The sequence below is a fragment of the Rhinolophus ferrumequinum genome, chromosome 26, assembly GCF_004115265.2.
Source record: "Rhinolophus ferrumequinum isolate MPI-CBG mRhiFer1 chromosome 26, mRhiFer1_v1.p, whole genome shotgun sequence".
Lineage (NCBI taxonomy): Eukaryota > Metazoa > Chordata > Mammalia > Chiroptera > Rhinolophidae > Rhinolophus > Rhinolophus ferrumequinum.
In genome coordinates, this window is record NC_046309.1 from 534351 (window position 1) to 548741 (window position 14391).

Genomic DNA, 14391 nt, shown 5'->3' on the forward strand with positions numbered 1-14391 from the left:
TCAAGAAACAGCTGAACCCAGGGAATTCGTCTCTTAAAAATTGAGGCAGAGTGCTTTTGTTTTAATCAATTAGACTTGAACGTAGTAGTACAGTAGTGGTTGCAGGAAAATTCAGTGATGACTATTAAGCATCCCTGTACAAGAAAATGTGCTGATAAGTTAAAACAGGGAAAACATGCTTCCATTTACTTTAGTAATGGGTGCAAGACTGGTTCACTTTTGGATTGCAAAACATACGCGTCTAAACAGTGTTGGTGCATCAAGTAAGGATAACTAAACAGTTCTAAAGGAAGAAAAATAGATACTGATGAATGTAGACACTAATAACCTACAGTTACTACTTTAAAAAGCAGTTAACAAGGTATTAGGTTGGTGGAAAAGTAATTGCGGTTTTTGCAATTTTTAACCTTTTAAACCGCAGTTACTTTTGCACCAACCCAATATAGATAGATCCCTATGGTGTACCAATCAAAATGTCCAGCATGTAAACAAAAATTGCTAAACATGTGAAGAAGCAGAAAAATGTGACCCATAATGAAAAAGAAAGAAAAGTAATCAATAGACACAGACAAGAACGTTAAAACAATTATTAGAAATATGTCCAAGAACTTAACAGGAAGATATGATCACAATGAGAGGATACATGGGGAACCTCAGCAGAAAAGCAGAGACTACACGAAAGGCCATACAGAAATTTTAGAAAAGTACAACACGTAAAATGAAGAATCCAGTGGATGAAGTTAGCATCAGATTGGGGACTGCAGAAAAAGGGAGCAGCTAACTTAAAGGCAGATGAGTAGAAATTTCCAATCTGAAGAACAGAAAATATTGAAAAAAAAAACAAACAGCATGGAATTAGAGTCCTAGTAAAGCCTAGTTAGTCATTTACTAAGTTTACTTTACCAAAGCTAACCATTTAGCAGTCTCAACAACTTACTGTAAATAGCTCTTAGTCATATATAAAAATCAGGGTTCATAGAATTACCCGTAACATTTTTATAAAAGGATTTGCATTGTTTGATTCACCCATGACTCGCTGAGACACCTTCCAAGCCCCCCACCCCAGAGGCTGTGAATCCAGTTTAAGAATCAATCTTTAGCCCAGGTGAATGCATATGCCTCCTAAAAAGAGAGGTAGACTAGCGACTTAAACTGCCTTTCTTTAAGTTCAACATTTATTTGGGAAAAGACGGGGAGCTGTGTAGAAAAGCAGAGAAAAACTGCCCAACCTCTACTGTCCTGGCGGTTCCACTCGGGCCCCAAACTTGCATGCCCTTCTTGGCAAAGCCAGAACTCTCTCCCGGACCCGACCCGCCGTTTTTAGAAAGGAGCGCATTGCTTACTTTGTGACCATTCCCCTCTGGAATCCTCACCCATCACCCCACGCATCTTCTGTCAGACTTCTTACTGTAAGCAACAGACGCCAGGTTGAAGCAGCAAATCCATTTTTAAAACGTATCAGTTACTCACAGACTTGCTGTGGAGCCAGGGCACAGGAGACGACAGCCTGGAGAACACTTACCCCTGTGTCCTTCAAACGTGGGCTCCTCTGAACGTCAGATGCAGCAGCTCATGCGCTGACGTTTACATCAGGTGTCTGAAAACCAGTCTGGCTACAGCTTCACCACTGCTAGGAAAGACTCTCCATTCCCTCCTGTCCCATGCCTGGTCCCACAAAGTCCATCACACGCCTCACCCAGAGCCGCTGTCTGGGTCAGCGTCTGGGCTCTTACAGTGGGAAGTTGGTTCCGCCTCTTGCCAAAAAAAAATCTCCAAACATAGGAAGCCAATCAGATGTTTTGGGCAACAAAATGACTTTTAACATTCCCAAAATATGTGTTTCAACAGAAAAATATGTTTCACCCACAAGTAGTGCTTGCCCTGCAAGGAGTTCTCCATGTCGCTGCGTTTCTGTGGACACACTGGCCTCCCTGTGGAGGCTGCCACCCCAGGAAGGTTTCCGGCCCCCTGCTCTGTGGGGCGGCATTGTCCAGGGAAGCCTCCCAGAAGGGGCGACATGGGAGGCATTTCAGGCTGCACATCAGTCAGAGGGATCAGAAGCAAGAGGAGAAAGTGCTCTTGGGGCACCCCCTGTGCCCTAAGAAACCCTCTTGGGGCTACTCACTCAGGCTAGGGCGCGGCCTGGGGAGCAGCACGGCCCATCATCACGAGAAGTGTTTGTGGCCTGCATTTCTCTCTGCCCCACAGAGCAGGGCCTCTGCTGTCAGAAACGTCAGTGACCCTGGAGCCAGTTGCACACACTTACTCGACAGCACACGGTTCTGCGGGGTGTCGTGCAACATTAGGGCGAATGATCTCGGGGGGACGGAGGCTCAGATTCCTTCCCAGCCACAAGGGCACTCTTTCAGTTGGCTGCAGGGTTTTGTTAGTAGATGTGGCGCCCGGCTTGTTTGGGGGGCACTGCCATGGCTCCTCGTCCGTGCTGCTGCTCAGAGACCACGGGGGACAGGGCCACGGGCCTTCCTTTCCCTGCTCTGGAACATGTGTCGTTATGGCCTCTCAAGCCCCCTCTTCCTCGCTCAGTTTCTTTATTGAGCAGTGACTGTGTCACATGATTCAGAATTTGGGATGATATGTGTAAAGCTCCTGTCACAGAACCTGCAGACAACTCGATCAAAGGTGCTTATCGTCTTCAACTTACGTGCCTGCAGTAGGTAGGTAGACAGACGATAGATAAACGATGGATGGATCGATTGATAATTAAATCAATAGATAGATGATAGATGACAGATACATATAGGCATACATACATATAACACATAAATATAAATCCAATCCACTCATTTGTGCCACATGTGTCCTCAGGAGCTTAATAAAGTCCGAACCAAAATGCCATAATTATAATGTGTATTGAAAATTATACCACAAATGTAATATATGTTTTGTAGGGAAATAATTCTTTCGTCTCTGGGAGAAGAGGTTTTAGAATTACCCAGAAAAAGGGAAATCTCTGGGTATGTTTTCTGATGCAGAATGCTGAGTCGCTGCCCACGTTTTCCTCCCATTTCCCTTTTCCAGTATTTCATTTTCCCGGCCATTCCAGGGCCTGAGCCATAGGTGCCAGTTTCCGGGCCTGCGCTTTAACAAGAGCCTGGTGCTTCCTGCATGGGACACGGCTCCAGAGGCACCTTCCGCAGGCTCCCAGTGGCTCCCAGAACTACTGCCCCCAACCCAGGCAGGGCACGTGGTGCCTGGGACCAGCAGGGAGCTGAACCCTCCGCTGGCTGCTCTGACAACAACAGCTGGAGCACAGCAAAGGCAGGCATTTAGACTTTCAGGACTCTGGAAGATTCTGGAAGCAATTTAGCCTACTAAAGTGAGATGTGAACAACAGGTGCCCACGGCCACAGCCACATGTGCCCATTTGAACTTTGGCTGCAGTGTTTTTGTCACCTCAAGACAGTGAGAACTGCACGTCTTTTTTTTTTAACTTATTTTTAAGTGTGTTTTTCCCAGAACCCATCAGCTCCAAGTCAAGTAGTTGTTTCGATCTAGTTAAGGAGGGTGCAGCCCACAGTGGCCCATGTGGGGATCGAACCGGCGACCTTGTTGTTAAGAGCACCGCGCTCTAACCACTGAACTAACTGGCCGCCCATAGAATTGCGAGTCTTACTGATGCAAAGGCTGGAAGAGCCCGGGCGGAGCCATGATGCCCGTGGCTTCCTGTTGGCGTCGCAGTTCTTTGCTGTGCTGTGCGGAGGGTTTCTTCCCTGCATCGCCAGAGTAGGCTGGAGGCACCCTGTCCACAGATGTGGGAATTCCATGTCCCATCTTCTTTTGGGCTCGAGAGTGGCAGTCGCTGTCACAGGTACAGTGACAACTGCTGGCCATCAGGTCACCGACTCTGACACCAGACCTGGAGCCTCCGTAAGCAGGTGCCGGGATCGTGGCCGGGAGGCCATCGGGACGAGGTGACCTGGAGGTCAAAGGTTTCACTTAATCCTTTGAAATTCCTTGAAAGGAATTTCAATTCCTTCAAAGGAACAGGCTTTCTGGGTGAGGAATTCTACCTGCCAGGGCCACTTGCAGAAGTCATAGTGTCCCCAAGTTTCTGATGTTTTGTCCATTGAATGAAGACGGAAGGTGAAGCCCTCAGAGTTCTGACAGTCGGCGGCTTTGCCCTGAACAGTTTGTGCAGACTCTTCAGAAGTTCCCAGCCGCGGCCTGGACCAGCTGGCATGTGCAGAGATGTGCGTGTTCTTTACGTTTCAGCAGCTACATGAGGTTGGGTGTCTTCATGCCACCTCTTCCGGAGCACGAGCAGCCCTGTATATGGCATTTCCCGCGGGCGGCTCAGGAAGGGCTCATCTCACCTCCCACACCTGCCTGTCCTTTCTCAGGGTCACAGGAATGAGGTGCCTGCTGCTTCCATGACCTGCACTGGTTGGCGGAATAGCTCCAGGTGGCTTACCTGATGTTTCTAGTCGGGGTTGGAAACATCGGAGCTGCTCTAATGTGCGCTGCAGGGTGCTGGGATGAAGATGAAAACCCGAATGATGGGATATTTATAGACCTGTATTGAAACACACCCAGTTTAGGCTAAATTTCACATTAAACCCTAGCTACAAATAAATGTGTTCTCCTGAGTAAACAGTCTCCAGGGTGTTTATTAAAATGGCTTTGAGAGGGAGGAATTTCTTAGCTGCCAGTGACGGAACCACGGGACAGTGGCCTGGAGCCACATGGTCCTGGTGGCCTCATCTGTAATGTGTATTTTCATTTCGCTCTGAAGCAGAGCAAATAGATTTTTGTAAGTGAGCGCCCTTACGGATCAGCTGTGTTATTTGTGACTTAGTGAAGCGATCAGGTGAAATATTGGAAAGGTTTTCCAGCTCGGCTCATTTCCTGGGAGGTCTAATGACCTGTACACATCCTCCCGAGGGACTCAGAAGCTCTGGCTGCCGGGCGTCCCTCCCAGCACTCACCCCAGGAACCCCCACCCCAGGAGCTCACGTGGAGAAAGCGGCGGAGGACGCAAAACCACACTGCTGGTTTGTCTTCAGCTATGAGAGTGTTCAGGAGTAGATGCAGGTTTCCCTACGTGGGTTCCCTCCGGGATTTTCTGTGTAATCCCAATTGTGCAGAGTTGGGTAACGGCCCCCACTGGCCCCCAGCACTGAGGACTGTAGCCTGGACCTCCCTTTTCTTCTTTGCCACTTGTCGGATGCAGTGCAGGGCCCCTGGGTCAGTGGGTGGAGCCAGCCACAGCTCTGCCCTCTTGCGGTCACCCTCCTCCTTTGCCCGCCTCCCGGTTTCTAAAGATTAAAACTCCCTCATGGAGACATTGGGCCCAGAACACAGTCAGCTGAGCTGGGTACTAATAGCTGCCCTGCAGGGATAACGTTTGGCCTTCCTGACGTCCTTCAGGCATTGCAACACCTGCCCAGGGACACCTGCACTCCCAGTGAGACAGCCGACCCTGACTCTGCTTTCCACTTGTCTCCAATAGGTTCTTCTCAGAGCGGTTTCACATTTACAGGAAAACGGGGTGGGCAATCGAGAGAGTTCCCACCGACCCTGTCCCCGCCCTCCCCCAGTCTCCCTACTAACACATCGCTGTAGTGGGTCATTTGTTATACCCGCTGACCAGCATTGAAGCATAATTACTGTCTAGGCCTGGTCTTCTCACTGTCTCCATAGTTTCTCCTTTTCCAGGATGTCCTACAGCTGGAATCATACAGTACGTGGCCTTTTCAGATTGGCTTCTTTCACTTAGTCATACGCATTTAAGGTTCCTCCATGTCTTCTCATGGCTGATAGCTCATTTCTTTTTAGCGCTGAGTAACATTCCATTGCCTGGATGGAATCACCTCATCACCTCATTTCCAAGTTCTGACGATTATGAATGAGGCTGCTATAAACTCAGGTTTCGTGTGGACATAAGTTTCGGCTCCTTTGGGTAAATACCAAGGAGCACGATTGCTGGGTCACATGGTGAGAGTGTGTTTAGTTCTGTAAGAAACCACCACTGTCTCCAAAGTGGCTGCACCCTTTGCGTCCCCACCAGCAGTGACTGAGAGTTCCTGTGGCTCCACGTCCTCGCCAGCATTTGGTGGTGTCAGTGTCCGGAATCTGGCCGTTCTGATAGGTATGTGGGGGGGGTCTCGTTGTTTTAATTTGCATTTCCCTGATCACGTATGATGTGGAGCTTCACATGCCTGCTTGCCATCTGTCTTACTGGGTGAGGCGTCTGTTAAGGTCTTTGCCCACTTTTTAGTCAGGTTGTTTTCTTATTGTTGAATTTTAAGAGGTTTTGTATAATATGTTTGGACATAGTCCTTTATCAGATGTTTTGAAAATATTTTCTCCCAGTCTGTCATATGTCTTTTCTTAACAGTGTCTTTGCAGAACAGAAGTTTTTAATTTTAACAAACTCCAACTTGTAATTTTTTTTCTTTTATAGATTATGCTTTTGGTGTTCTATCTAAAAAGTCATCACCGAAACCCAAGACCACCTAGATTTTCTCCTGTGTTATATTCTGACATGGTTTTGGAAGTTTCAAACGTTTCAGCACCCGCACTCTGTGTAGAATGTCCCATTCAAAGGCAGGGCCATCCAGCTGTAACCCCCAGGGCCTCCGTTCTGGGGGCCGAGTCCCTGCCGGCTCTGAGTCCGTCCACGTCTGTGGCCACCAACACAGCCGTCATTGAGAGCTCAGGCCCTGACCTTGCTCACCTCACAGGCTCCCACACGTGGCTGCAAACCCCCGAGGGGGGACATTCCGTCCTGGAAGTTTGGAACACGCTGCTGTCACTATCACTGACTGAGCCTCACCCTTCGCCTGAAGGTCATTTCTTTGACAATCTGTTTCTTTACAGTTGTTGATTCAGTGTTCTTTCTTCATTCTTTGCCAGTTGAGTAGTTTACATTTTCTTTGTTCGTAGTTCAATTCCTTAAGTGTTCCAATTTTTATATATTAGTGCTAGTATTGACTTGTAATTTAAATTTCCACTGCATCTGTGGTTAGGTTTCTTTTATCACTATTAACTTTTGGTAATTTGGGGATTTGAGGTATCTTTTTTTTTCTTCATTAGACTTCTAGTAAGAGTTTATATATTTTTCCCTAAAATCAAGCTCTTAGATTTATTCATCAATCATGTTTCCCTTTTGCAGTTTATGTTTTTATTATGTATTTCTATTCCTTCCCTAACTTTCAGCTATTTTACATCTAGCTCCTTGAGTTGGGTGCTTGGTTTTCGCTTTCTCTGTTTCCTCCGTTGTAATGAGTGCCTTGGCGACCACACCCACGTGGGGGTGCGGCGACCCGCCCACAGGGGCGACTTAGCATCCTCAAATCTCTGCTTTCTGACTATTCTGCAATCATGCTTTCAATTTCTTCTTTAATCTAAGAATAATTTCAGAGTGTATTTTTCAATGCCCAACTGATTGGAGAGTTTTGTTTTCTGTGGTTTTAATTTTTAATTTCATTAGATTATGATTGGAGAATACAACCTGTGTAAGTTTCACTATTCGGAAATCACGAAGGCTTTCTTTGAGGCCCACTGTCTGATCGGTCATATTTGTGTTTCTAGAGATCAATCAACTGCTACTGAATTATCTTCATTAGTGAAGTTATTAGACTCTATGTCCCCCATGAGGGCTGGGGAGACTGATTCAGCTCTGAGCCTTCGTTTGCCGTCTGTGCGACTATACAACTCAGACTTCCTCGCTAGTGCAAAATGGAACAACTCAAAGCACCTGTCTCAGAGACTGTTGTGAGGTGCCCTGGGAGGCATTTACAGCGCTAGGCACAGGTCCCACAGCTCCGTGACAGTCCGTGTTGGCTGTCCTCGAGGTTTTCTCTCTGCCCAGGCGTGAGCAGCATGTCAGCTCTTCTGTATCAATTTCAATGGTTTATTTAATTTCTGGTACCATACCAGCTCATGAATAGTATGCCTTCATTTAGAACTTTTTAACATTAAGAGATATAATTATGATATTTATTTCACTTTTTAAAACAACTTTAAAAAATTGTGCATTGTCATATTACTACCATGACCCCTTCTTTATTTCTGTTTATATTTACCTCATTCTTTCCCTGCCCTTTCAATTTTTAATTTTTCTGAACTTCTTTGTTTTAGATATGTTCCTTGTAGATAGCATCTAGTTCGACCTGAGTTTGTCCCAATAGGATAATTTAACCTGTTTACATTTGTTGTCATAACTATGTGTATTTTTTATTTATCACATTTTATGCTTCTTTCCTATTGTTTATTTTCTGCCACGTACATAATGTTTTGATTTGCTTTTATATTGCTTTCTAGTGACTTGGAGAGCATATTCACTGTTTTAAGCACTTTAAACTTTTCAGAAAGAAATTGGATCTGATATTTCTAATTATGAAGAATAAAAATAATTTTCTGGTCTCAGAAGGGCACTTGAGGATACCTAACTCACCCCACGTTTTATAACACAAGACCTAATTTAAACTCATGTTTGCTTTTATACGGGCGTCTCTTTCCTAGAATCTGTACGTATCTGAAAGAAACAAAGGACAACAAAATTCACAACCTAAATGGTGACTGTGTGTATGGAGGAAGAAGGATCTTCTGGGGGCAGGTTCAAGGCCTTATTGTTGAAAATTGTCAGAAAATGTGTTGATGAGGGACTATGGCTGTTTATTCAGATGCCCTTTAATTAAAAAAACACACACACACACACCATCAGATTTCACTGAAATTTGCATTGGGAAAGCCAATTACATAGTGGAATTGGTGGAAAATCTTATTATTATGAGCTCCTAGCCTCAGCTCGACCTGCTTACTTACTGTCTAGAGATAAATGATAAGCAGACAAGTTTCCCTTTTTCCTGAGCACCAAGGCCCTCCTCCCCATCACGTTTATTGGACATAGCAGCTGCCAGGACCCACGCACTGAAAATTGCTGAAGATAAACATTGTATTTTAAATTACTCCAGGCAACCAGGCAGACTGGGAAAAAAATCATTTGAGCAAATTGAAAACTGAAATGTTGATATCAGATATTAAATTAATGTAAGTGAGATTGAAACAATATCTAATTAAAATAATTTGAAAAATGACTTGGAAATTGAAGCTGACATTAGCTTTTACCAGCCTGTCATTATTATTACCTCGCAGCTAAGCTATGTTTTCAGCGAAGCCCTGCCCGCTCTCAGGAGATTTCATAGGAGGCCTGGCAGATAAAAGGCTCATTTATTTATTCAGTTATGGCTGAAAAACAGGACTAAAGAACCTTCCTTGGGAACTCGAAGCGTGGGTTTGACAAATTGACCTTTCAGTTTCCAAGGAGAGAGAGCCTTTCCGAGCCTGTGCTCTCATGGCAACTCTGGCATTTGAAGCTGGACCATGTTCAGCGCCTTCACTTCACACAAGACATCAAAAAAAAAAAAAAAATCAGGTTTGGAATAGCAATTGAAGCAAGGGCGTTCAGCTGCAGTGATTGCTAGCAAGTGAGCTGGACACACAGTCAGCCCTCAGAGCAGGATCTGCAGGGTGGGAGGCGGACAAGTGCCGTCCCGTGGGCCCTCCAAGAGTGGCTTCTGCTAGGAATCGCTATGAGCATGGGGCTGAGTGGCCTGGAAATGACGCTTCTTCATGCTTCCCAACCGTCCTCACATCTCTGTGTTATGAGTAAGATAATTAAAGGGGAGCGGTTCGTCCTGTTGGAGCGCGTGCCTCTTCACAAGCTGTGGTATCATCAAACGAAAAATGGCCTCAGGCTCAGAAGACCTGGCTTCCCTTCCTACAGCCTCACTGTGGTCAGGCAGTGGCAGCAAATGCCAGCCTGTCAAAGGAAGCTTGGACTGACTTGTTCAGAACTAGAACCACTGGGGCGTGGGCCCAGGTCCAGCATTGGCTCACGGTGCCACTGCAGACTGGAGACAGAGTCCAAAGGAAAGACTGGAGGAGGATAGCCTGGTGTCCACACTCAAGGTGACATTTGACAGTCTACTGACGTTTCTCCCTCGCAGCTAAACAAGAGGTCCGACAGAATGCTGCGTAAAAACATGGAAGTGTAACGATTTTACACACACATCAGTTTATAGTTATGTTCCACATAACATAAAATTGCTAGATTATTTAAACACACGTTAGCTTGTCATGAGGTTTGCTCAAACCTGCATTTACTTGTTCTTCCATAAGCACAGAATGGCTGGGGAGGGGGTGGAGCTTCTCAGAGGATTGCGGGGATTTCCCCGTCTCCATCAGGGCACTGGGAGAACTCGTTCTCCATGAGAGAAGACTGACCCTCATGCAGAAAATAACCCAAAGTGTTGCAATGTGATTATATAGGAATACATTTTAAACATATCAGGTGTCTGGCAACATTGAAATTCTTGAAGATCCCAAACTAAGTGAAACCAGAAACCTGTAAGTAGACCCTGATATTGACCTTTATCATGAGGGTACTTCCCAAAACAGGGTGTACTTGAACTTCTACATTCACGACCTTACAGACTGTCACAAGCAGGAGGCAAGACCCAAGGCAGGCCTAATTGGGCAAGGAAGTCCTGCCGCATACAGCTAGGACCACGTCATACAGTGTGACAAATAGACATAGAACATAAAGTTAAGTATTTTTATATATGTTAAGGAATACAAGAGGGAAGTAATATATGATCTAAAGATTAAGAGCCTTAAAAATTATTCTCTAAAATTTAAAACAATAGAATTTTTTAAATGAAAGATGTAATAGAAATTTTAAACTCAAGAGGTGAGTTTAAGGACAGATTAGATATAATTGAAGAAGGAATCAGTGAACTAAAAGATAGAACTGAAAAAGTTATCCAGAATGCAGCCTAGAGAGAGAGAAAGAAATAGAAAATGTGAATTTTAGAAAAGGTAAGGAGTCCTAAAAGACAAGGTAACGAAAGTCTTATATATATATTTACATTTAATAGGAGTTCTAGAAGGAGAGGAGAGAGTGATCAAGGGTAATATTTGAAGACACACTGGCTGAAAATTTTCTGTCACCGATGGAAGACACCAATCCTCAGATTCAAGAAGTCTATCAGAATGAAAACAATTCTGCATCTAGGTTCATAACAGTGAAACTGCAGGATATCCAAGACAACGGGAGAATCTTAAAAGCAGCCAAGTAGAAAAACAAGCTATCCAAAATGGAATGAGAATTGGACTCATGGATGGTTTTACAGCATCCAAAATGAAACCAGAGACAGGAGAGAAATGTCTCCATATTACTGAGGGGAAAGAGTTGTCAACCTAGAATTGTACCAAGAAAAAATGTCTTATAAAAATGAGGGCTTAAAAAGCTAAGAATAAGAGTTTAATAAAGGTACTCTCAAAGAAATTGAGTTTGTCAGCAACACCTCCTCATGTGAGTTAATTCTAAAAGATTTACTACAGAGAAAAGAAAAATAACTCCAGAAGGAAGACCTGAGAAGCAGAAGGAACAATGAGCAAAGAAAATAGTAAATATGGGAATGCATTTAAACAAAATATATTGTATAAAATAATAATGCCTCCTGAGACTAAAAACAAGATGGAACTATAATACTGGACATGAAAACAATAGCATTTAAAATGAGATGAGTGTGAATGGAGTTAAAGTGTTCTAAGGTCTTTGTAAATGTTAAGACAGTGAATATTTGTTTATTAATGTGAGAGTTTGTTACACGTGGATATTAAAATCCCTGGGAAACCACTGAAAAATAGAAATAGAGTATATAACTTTCAATCATAAAGACAACAGAGGAAGCTAGAAATAACCTCAAATACATCAGCTTCCCGAAGTGACAGCGGCTCCTCTGGGACGTGTCAAGCTCCTCCGTGTTTCCAGGCCTTCACACCTTTGTTGCGGGACACCTGGTGCCATCGGGAGGACACGATTTGGGAGATTCCATGCCCAGAGAGAGGCCTGGACTGTAAGGTCTCCAGGTGAGGCCGGGAGCTGGGAGAGCAGTTGGCCTGGGGCCTTATCTGTGGCCCCGGTGCAGCTTCTAAGAAAATGCTCACGTGAGAAAGAGTGAACCAAAATGGCCCATTTGTTAAATTCCCTTACAGGAAAGAGGAGCTTCCCTAAGACCCCGGGAGCCATGTGGGCTCTCAGCAGCGGGGCTGTATCCCCGGCCTCCGTCCCCCCCACCTAGGGCAGGTATGGGCAGCTCACCTGGTCCCTCTCTGAACTGCTCCCCCCGCCAGGCGGTGGCCTGGGCATGTGGTGTATCAGGATCGTTTCTTCAGATCTGCTCCCCTCCCTGCCCGGCACTGACTTCAGCCCCACAGGTTCCAAGCAGGGTGACGGCGTCTCTGTGGAAAGTACATGGCAAGTCACCTCCACAGTGACACAGGGAGTATCGACCAGGGGCCGTACCAACTTCAGTGAGGCCGAACCCCAGTGCAGGGCGCCAATGGGTCAGTCAGAGGTCCGTCTCCCAGTGACCGTGACAATTCACGAGCTCCCTTCCGTAGAGGCCCATGGGGTAAAAATGTGGCAGGGTGGATGGACGTTTTTGTGATGGAAACACGTACAGACGCAGATCTGTGCCCCAGGAGGGTGAGAGCCAGGCTCTGCCTTGCAGGCCCTAGCTGCCTGATGTCAGGGGCGAGGCGGTGCCCGGAGCCGCCTCTCGCCTCTCTCCTCTGTCCCCTGCTTCCTGTGCAGCTTGGCCATTAAGTTGTCCCCGTTGAAATTTAGATCACAGAGGAGACTTCTGCACATCCTTTCATGGTAAAATAATGGGGCTAAAGAGAGAGGCAGAATTGTTCCAGTGTAGCTACGTGCTTAATTATATGGAATGCTGCATAAATTGTCAAGTGCAAAGAATTATTCTGATAAATTAAAATCCTAATTAAATGGGCTACTGCAGAATTTTGAGAACATTGTAGGGTTCTGCTTCTCTAGGTAATTTGCATATCCTTCATCTAGTGGATTTAATTTTAAAGGGCTTTTTTGTGTGTTTGGAAACCCTGTTTGTCTCCCATGAAGATGAAAATGGGCTTCGTGCAATGTTCCTGTGTGTTCCCCTCACAACCCTCATCAGACAGACTCGGCTGTGCCCCCACCCCCTCCGTTCCATGTCAGCTCAGCCAGGGCTTGTGGCAGCCATCCCCAGTCCCGCGCCTGGCACACGGGAGTGCTGAGTAAGTGAGTGAGGGAATGAATGAATGGGAGGCAGGATAATTCTGTCTTTCAGCCGTGCGTCAATCGGCTAATCCCACCAGGTAGCTGGTGATGAGAGATGGAAGCAAGGCTTTAGGAAATAGACATCACTAGACCCCACCCCCCATATTTTCTGGTTCGAAGGATCCCGGAGACACGTTATAGAAAGCGCCAGGTGAGGGGCAGTGGGAGGAGCAGACGAGGCTGAAGAAAGGGGAACAGCGTCTGCAGATGCGGAGGGAAGAGAGAGCTCTGAGACGGGCGGCCTCCACGTGGAGGCTCGCTGACGCGTGGGCTCCGCCCGATGAGGAAGCCTGTAAGCCGAGGGACTGAGCGAGGTCATGGAGGGACTCTCGCTGAGGCTCGGCCTCTGAAAAGCAGGCAGAGCCCTGACCAGTCAGCAGCATGGCATTTTAGAGCGACGCGCAAACGGACGTTATCTTTCTCTGGCAGGAACGCGGGCCGGCTGCCTTATGGGTCCAGTCAAAACCGTTGATTGACCACTGCCATGTGCCAGGCCCTGTACGTGCACAGCACACGCAGGCTCCCACACAACCCTCATCCTCTCGCAACGTGGGCATTGCGACGCAGTTTTCCTAAGGGGAAACTGAGGCAGGGCGCTTGGGCTGCCTGGAAGATGACCACGTTTTCACTGCGCTGAGAAGGTCGTTGGGTACGTCGGTCAGTGGACAGGACCTGCCTGAAGGTCTGAGGCAGGGAGACCAGCCTGGACCTCAGGCCTGGCCGGCAGGGCCATGCGTGTGTCTGCGAGACACGCAGGGAAGGGCCTGGAAGCTCTGCTGGGCTCACCCTGAGAACGGGACCGGAAGGTGTGTAGGCAGAGGGGCAGCGAGTGGCCTCCTGCAGTGTGGATGTGGACGCGTGCGGTAGCGTCGCCTGCCGGCGTCATTGGGCCAGCGCCCGCTTTGTGGGTACGGTCTTGCTGGGACGCAAGCAGGGCTGTGCTGTCCCCTTAAGTGTCGTCCTGCCGCCCTCACACTGCAGGTCAGGTGGACCCTGGCCTGCCCAGCCTGGAGAGTCTGCTGTCCCTGGGCTGCAGTGTCTGCGTTACTGTAGGGATGGCGTTTCATTCCTGAACCTGAAATACTGTCTCTGCTGTGGAGCAATAATGGCATCTTTGCAGATTCCATTGTTATGTGCTTTGTGTCCCTCGGCCTGTTAGAGTTCTCGACTGTCCCCAAAGCAGCTTGCCGTTCAGTAAAGTGTTTCCTTTACTCACAGAGCTTAAAAGCAGTTGCTTTGGG

At 46.7% G+C, this 14391-nt stretch overlaps 1 protein-coding gene across 2 annotated transcripts in view; it reads left to right on the top strand.

The window, feature by feature from the left end:
* Nucleotides 1–14391, top strand: part of PTPRN2 (protein tyrosine phosphatase receptor type N2) — a 427823-nt gene that overhangs the window by 257989 nt on the left and 155443 nt on the right. The gene's annotated exons all lie outside the window — the stretch shown is intronic.